Below are 7,643 nucleotides of genomic sequence, written 5' to 3' on the forward strand. Positions count from 1 at the left end.
CCAGACCCGTTGTAAGTATGAGACCTGGTTGTGGCGACGCTGCGGGGAATAAAATGCTCATATTCTAGCAGACTCGCCTCTTGGTCGTTTGTTCTGTGTCAGACTACTCTCCTACGAACCTGACCTTGAGAATTTTTTAAAACACAGGGGAACGGTATACCCCCTTTGAGAAACAGTTATTAGCATGCTACTGGGGCTTGGTGGAAACCGAAGCCCTGACCATTGGACATGAAGTGATCATGAGAACAGCTATCCCTATTCTTCCGTGGGTACTTAGTGACCCCACTACCCACCGAATAGGAACTGCCCAAGAGAGCAGCATCATTAAATGGAAATGGTATGTGTCGGAGAGAGTGCGGACTGGACAGAAAGGAGTGTCAGTCCTACATGAGCAAGTGGCGGAGGCCCCTGAGGAAGGGGAAAAACGGTTTGAGGTGATTGAATACAAGGAATCACCCGTTAAGATGGGAAAACGGTATGATGAACTGACCCCGGATGAACAAGCCACGGCTTGGTTCGTAGATGGGTCAGCCCAATGGAACGCGGGACAGCGTAGATGGAAAGCTGCCGCCTTTAACCCAAAACAAGGCACTACCCTAGAAGAATTAGGGGAGGGAAAAAGTAGTCAGTGGGCAGAATTAAAAGCAGTGCATATGGTAGTCATGCAAGCAGGGGTCATGGGAGTTTGTTTGTTCTCTGACTCGTGGTCAGTGGTTAACGGCATGACACAATGGATGCCAACTTGGCAGGCCAATCAGTGGATGATCCAGAATAGGGAAGTATGGGGTAAACAGTTATGGGAAGATATATGGGAGAAAGCTCAATACCTGGTCATATACATCACTCACGTAGATGCCCATACATCTCGAAATGATGTGGAAGCTCTACATAACCAATATGTGGATGGTATCGTCCGAACCATGATTGTGCAAAGGGGCACCTCAGTGGACCTAGCTAGATGGGCACACCTTAAGGCTGGGCACTGGGGAGTGCAAGGAACCTTGCAATGGGCTCGAGACCGAGGAATAGATCTTATGGTAGATGATGTTAAGACTGCAGTAAACCAGTGTGAGCAGTGTCAACATCAGCGGCAGGGAGTGCCCCAACACATGATGGGACATATCCATCGGGGGGATGGTCCGGGACAGAGCTGGCAAATGGACTTTGTGGGTCCCTTACCCTCCTCACAAGGATGTAACCACATATGTACAGCTGTGGACACTATGTCTGGGGTTTTGGTAGCCCATCCCTGTCGTCACAACAATCAACAGGCTACCTTGCGATGTTTAGATTTGATTGAACAATTTTATGGATTGCCCATACAGGTCCAGAGTGACAATGGCTCCCATTTCACAGGAAGGGTGGTAAAGCAGTGGTGTCACGATAACCACGTGGAATGGGTTTATCATGTACCCTATCACCCACAAGCTGCGGGACTTATAGAATGAATGAATGGGCTTCTGAAGTCCTCACTACGAAAAGCAGGAGGTTGCAATGACTTAACAGGTTGGAAGAAGCAACTAATTCGGGTGGTGAAACAAATTAATAACCGCCCATTAGGAAATGGGGTAACACCCTTGAATAGGATGATACGAGTATGTGATACCCCAAAGACTCAGCCTATTAAAATGTGGTAATTCGCTGAGGAAGCTGATATTCCCGTAAGGGCCACGCCGGCTTCGGCTGGACTGGACCTACGAGCACTAACTGCCCAGACTTTGATCCAACAGAAACCTACGGTGATTAAGACCGGATTAGGATTGATTTGTCCCCCTGGAACCTATGGGCATATCCTCCCGCGGTCGGGACTGTCATTAAAGGGGATTGATGTGATGGCAGGCGTAATTGACGCGGACTACCAAGGGGAGTTGGGGGTGGTCCTGGTCAACATCACTGCTGAACCTTACGTGATACAGAAGGGGGACAGAATAGCGCAATTGGTCATTAAGCCATGTAACCTTACAACGGTGGAAGAGACGGGAGCTCCCGTTACGGTTACTGAGCGTGGGACGGGGGGATTTGGGTCTACTGACACTAAGGGGGCCAAGGTATGGGTGCGCCAGACGACCGGCCCCCCCAGGCCGGCCGAAATCATAGCACAGGGGAAGGACAGTCTGGTCACCATTATGTACCCCGGGGACCCGACCTGGGCAAACGTCCCGGCGAACCAGTGCTACTTACGTGAGACCTAAATAATGTTGTAATTGCTATGCACCCGCAGGCTGGCCCTCCGCCTTGAACATGGGGTGGTCATGGGGATTGCGACTCCTATTGGCGATGTTCGCGATCGGATGGCCACTCCAGGGCATCGGTATCACGGCCTGGACGCTGGTACCGGTCGCCCGCCATGAGGTGCGGTGGGAGGCCAGTAGCCAGTGACGGACGCAGGACAATTTTACATGTGAACCCGGTCAGCAGTGCGTTGTTCTGACTCTCACCAGCGACTGTCAATTGTACACGTGTGCACAGTGCTACATGCGCCGGGATGGGGAAAAATATGACATATCGTTCATACCGCCTAATTGCACCCTGGTGGTGAATGCCCAAGTCAAGACGTGTTTGTGGGACCGACGCACCCAGACATGCGGGACAACGGGGACTCATTGGAGCGTCACAGCTCGGGGGGAAGATCTGTGGCTGCGCAATGCCACCGATATTCGGAATCGTCATCGATTCATGTGGTTAATAATGGTACTGCCCTCGACGAACGCCCCGTCTGAGGCGTTATTAAACCCCACGCGGGGCGGGCCAGCACCGAAGAGGGGTGCCACGGGGGGCGTGCGGTCGCATCGAACACAGTTGGCCCCTATTATGTCAACTTGTCAACAGATGGCCCGGGCGGTACTGCACACTGATGTTCATTGGCGGGTACAGTTGCCCCTCATACCCGAGTGTCATACCAAGAGGCGGCGACGAGCGTGGTACGACACCCTGCTGGGAGGCGCAGGAACTGTTATGGGTATCTCGAATGCCATTGACTCTGAGGTAACCCGTACTAAATTATCTAACACGGGACAGGCCACCTCACAAGGACTACATACTATTGGAAGGTGGATGCCATCCGTAATGATGACTCAAGGAGAGACAGCTGAAATAATGATATGATCTCTGCAATGGGAACTGGATGTCTGGGGTGCCACTCAGGAACTGTTTGAGAACATTACGGCTCAGTTAAATTGGACTGCCTGTCATATTCAAATGTTGCATGCTCAAATACAGAAAGTACGCTTTTTGCGTGTGGTAACATCCCCCAATGTACAAGCGTGGAGGGGAATATGGAATGTATCTGAGAAATTGTGGATGATAACCCATCCAGAACGAACATGGTGTAACGCAACTATGTGTAACGGATACTTTGTTACCATGAATGTAACCCACACTGTTACGGTCTGTCGATATTATGTATTACCAGTGATTACATCTTCTGGATATTATTTTCTGAAGACAAGGGGACAGTGGTTTAGCCCAGATACCAATATTACCTATGATCTGTCCGCTTGTGAACAGACTGATCAGGGAAAACTTGCCTACTGATGGACAGGTATCGGGACCCTTGCTTGACTAAGGGAACGGCCCTGTGCGAATGGACTGTTGAAACTCCAAGGGACATGATGTGGCAGATTGGGCCACACACGCTCTGTGTGGCTACCAATAATCCACATCCTATGCTTCCCTCAGCACCGTTCTCGGGATGCCTCTCAAATGTCTATCAGTGGCACTGGCAGAATCAGGCCTATCTGTTGACCACTTATAGCAGTGCTCGCCACTTTACCAAGGTGCAGTGGAAAGTGCTGATGAATCCTTGGAACATTTCCCTGGATCGGTTTAAGCGAGCATTGGACCGATCCGAGGAGCTTAAGCAGATATTACGAAAGCATCAAACCAATGTCACCAAGGTTACGGTGTCTACCTTTATACATGGACAGGAGGTAGTACATGCTGCCCGTGTAGTGGACGTGGAGTCAGCTCATCATTGGTGGGACATATTGAGTGGTATGTCCTCCACTGCGGGGACATTCCTGTTCCCACCCTTGTCGATCCTGGTAGCGGTCCTGGTGATTTTAACATGCTGTAATGTCCTGACTTGCTTGTATATTTGGCGTGTACGTAGGCGCTTGTTAGAAAGAATACATATGGGCATAATGTAACACATGTATTGGGCCAAGCAGTGGAATGTGGTGTAAAATTATGTCCCAATACATGTGTGAATCATAATGTAACACATGTATTGGGCCAAGCAGTGGAATGTGGTGAAAGGGTTAAAATTGTGTCCCAATACATGTGTGAATCTAACCGAAAATGGAAGGTGTCGCTTAGTCCCGTGTAAATCTTATTACACACCTTCCCGTGTGAATCTTCTTATCTGTATGTGACCAGAATGGAATGTGTTTTTCAGCCTTGCTCTGCTGTTCACATGAATGTTTAGATCTCGAAAAGAGTATATCAGCTGGAAAAGTCTCCAGTTCGGTAGAGTCTGCTCCGGGGTTGCGCTTAACCGCCGAGCGTGGGTTGTTGGCAACCGCTCTACGAGAACTGATGGCTCCCAGCTCCGGTAACACGTAGAGTGAGTATAAACCAGACCCGTTGTAAGTACGAGACCTGGTTGTGGCGACGCTGCGGGGAATAAAACACTTATATTCTAGCAGACTCGCCTCTTGGCTGTTTGTTCTGTGTCAGACTACTTTCCTGCGAGCCTGGTCCTTGACCTTGAGAATTTTTTAAAACAGGGGGTAAGTACATGAAAGTTTTTGGTACTTACTGTCTTTGATTTCCGATATGGCCAGGAAGGCTTATGCCCGAAACGTCGCTTCTCCTGTTCCCTGGATGCTGCCTGACCTGCTGCGCTTTTCCAGCAACATATTTTCAGCTCTGATCTCCAGCATCTGCAGACCTCACTTTCTCCTCCAATAAAGGGCTCCGCCCTGAAATGTCAATTTTCCTGCTCCTCAGATGCTACGTGACCTGCTGTGCTTTGCCAGCAACACACTCTCAACTCTGATCTTTGAGGGACCCTATTGTCACAAAGCTAGTCCCTTTTTTTCTGAAAGCTGTTTCTTGGCTCAAGAAGACTCTGTCCTTGATTTTTTCGGAGCGGCAATAAACTAGGACAGACTCCAATCAGTTTGGTTTGGTACAGAGATGAAAAAGATTTTGAGCACCTTTTGTTTATATGTAAACAGGTGAGACTTCAGGCCAAAGTGGTCATGTTTTAGAAGTGACCTGTACAATGAAAGGGGAGTGGTCAGCTCTTTAGCTGAGCTGAGTTGAGCAGTTTTAGTTTAGTCTTGAACTGGGGAGTTCAACAGGGAGTTGTGTGGAAGCTCTCTCTCTCTCCTGCCCTTCAATGTCAACCTGTAAGCATGTGTTCCATTTATATTGGTTTTTAAAGGGAATTTGGGACTGTTGTATGTATTGAGAACAACATAATTACGTCTAGCTGGATAGGTTGAGTTCTGTAGGTGTTCTTTATTCTGTTCTTTGTGTTTATTGTGTAATTTTGTGAATAAATTTTTGTTTGCTTTAAAAAATAGTAGTCAGCCTAGCTATCTTACTCCAGGAAATTCTCGCTGTACACTTACCAAAACAAATTGCAAAGTTAGGTCTCGGGCTGCCTATTTAAGAATGTTTTGAGTGGTCTGACTTAGTTCATAACACTATTATCACCTTAGTTACCCTTTGTCCTTAATGTATTTTTCAATTCCCTTTAGATTCTCCTAATCCCTATTTGCCAAAGCTATCTCATGTCCCCTTTTTGCCCTCCTGATTTTACTCGTAAGTATACTCCTATTGCCTTTATACTCTTTTAAGAATTCACTCGATCTCCGCTGTCTATACCTGACAAATGCATCCTTCTTTTTCTTAATAAAGCCTCAATTTCTCTAGTCACCTCACTTTCCCTCCACCTACCAGCCTTGCCTTTTACCCGAAATGGAATATACTGTTTCTGTATCTCGTTATCTCATTTTCGAAGGTTCCCATTTTCCAGCTGTTCCTTTACCTGTGAACATCTGCCCCAATCAACTTATGAAAGCTCTTACCTAAGACCATCAAAATTGTCCCTAACTCCAATTCAGAACTTCAACTTTTAGATCCAGTCTATCCTTTTCCATCACTATTTTAAAACTAATGGAGTTATGGTCACTGGACCCAAAGTGCTCCCCATCGACACTTCAGTCACCTGCCCTGCCTAATTTCATATTAACTGTTCTTCCATTCCCTTAATTAGTAGACATTATTTATCCCAGCACCAATGTTAAGCTGCTTAGTTTATAATGCTTTGGGGATGTAATAGCCTAGTGGTATTATCAGTAGATTACTAATCTAGAAGTTCAGTTAACTTTCAACGGACTGGGTTCAAATGCCACCACAGCAGATGGTGGAATTTGAATTCAATTTTAAAAGTCTGAAATTCAAGTCTGATGATGACTATGAATTCATTGTCAATTGTTAGAAAAATCTACCTGGTACACCACTGTACTTTAGTGTGGGCGGCACGGTGGCACAGTGGTTAGCACTGCTGCCTCACAGCGCCTGAGACCTGGGTTCAATTCCTGCCTCAGGCGACTGACTGTGTGGAGATTGCACGTTTTCCCCGCGTCTGCGTGGGTTTCCTCCGGGTGCTCCGGTTTCCTCCCACAGTCCAAAGATGTGCAGGTCAGGTGAATTGGCCATGCTAAATTGCCCGTAGTGTTAGGTAAGGGGTAAATGTAGGGGCATGGGTGGTTTGCGCTTCAGCGGGTCGGTGTGGACTTGTTGGGCCGAAGGGCCTGTTTCCACGCTGTAATGTAATCTAATCTAATCTAGTGAATGAAATGTGGTTTATGCTTAATTGCCCTCTTGACAGTTCGGTATGGCCAATAAATGCTGGTCTTGCCAGAGATGCCCAGAGATGAATAAATCATTTTTACAAATGGTCTTCTGCCCTACTAAATGGAGGAAATGCATGAACTCTTTGCAAGTCCACTGGCACCACATTTCCTTTCTGTTGAATCATTAAATATGTGTAGTAATGCCCTGCTATTTCTTCCTTCATCTGTCTTAACAAAACATTGATGTAATCCATCTGAGCCAATGCTTTTACCTTATTTGAGTTTGATTGCTTTATTCAATGCTACAATTGTTTTCAAAAATGCACTTATCTATTTTTTTGTTTCATCATTCAACCTTCCCAATAAACTGAAGCAAAATAGTTACTTAATATTGATACCATCTTTCCATCAGTACTTGTGTTATTCTATTTATCCCATAAATCCTGTTTTCATTCCAGAATATTTTTATGGGCGTATCTGTAAAGTGTTTTTAAATAATTATAAATTGAATCCAAAATAGGACTTAAACTCACATCCTCAAGATTACCAGTCAAATCTCATAGCCAATACATTAAAATGCATGGTAACCTGTCTCCTACCAGAATTAAAATTTCTTCAGTAACTGAAAAGGACTAGCTCATTGAACAAAAGCAAAATTATATAACTGCTGTAAATCCAAGAAAATACAAAGAAAAACCCAAAATGCCTCAAATACTCAACAAGTCTGGTAGTATCTGCAGAAAAGGATATAGAATTAACATGGCATGTAAATGAGGATCAGAAGGACTGACTGTTCAGACAAATAAAGAACCGATGGATGTTTTTCCCTCTCTC

This window comes from Chiloscyllium plagiosum, unplaced genomic scaffold, assembly GCF_037043375.1.
Source record: "Chiloscyllium plagiosum isolate Xiang-an unplaced genomic scaffold, Cpla_swu_hap1 HiC_scaffold_29, whole genome shotgun sequence".
NCBI classification, from domain to species: Eukaryota; Metazoa; Chordata; class Chondrichthyes; order Orectolobiformes; family Hemiscylliidae; genus Chiloscyllium; species Chiloscyllium plagiosum.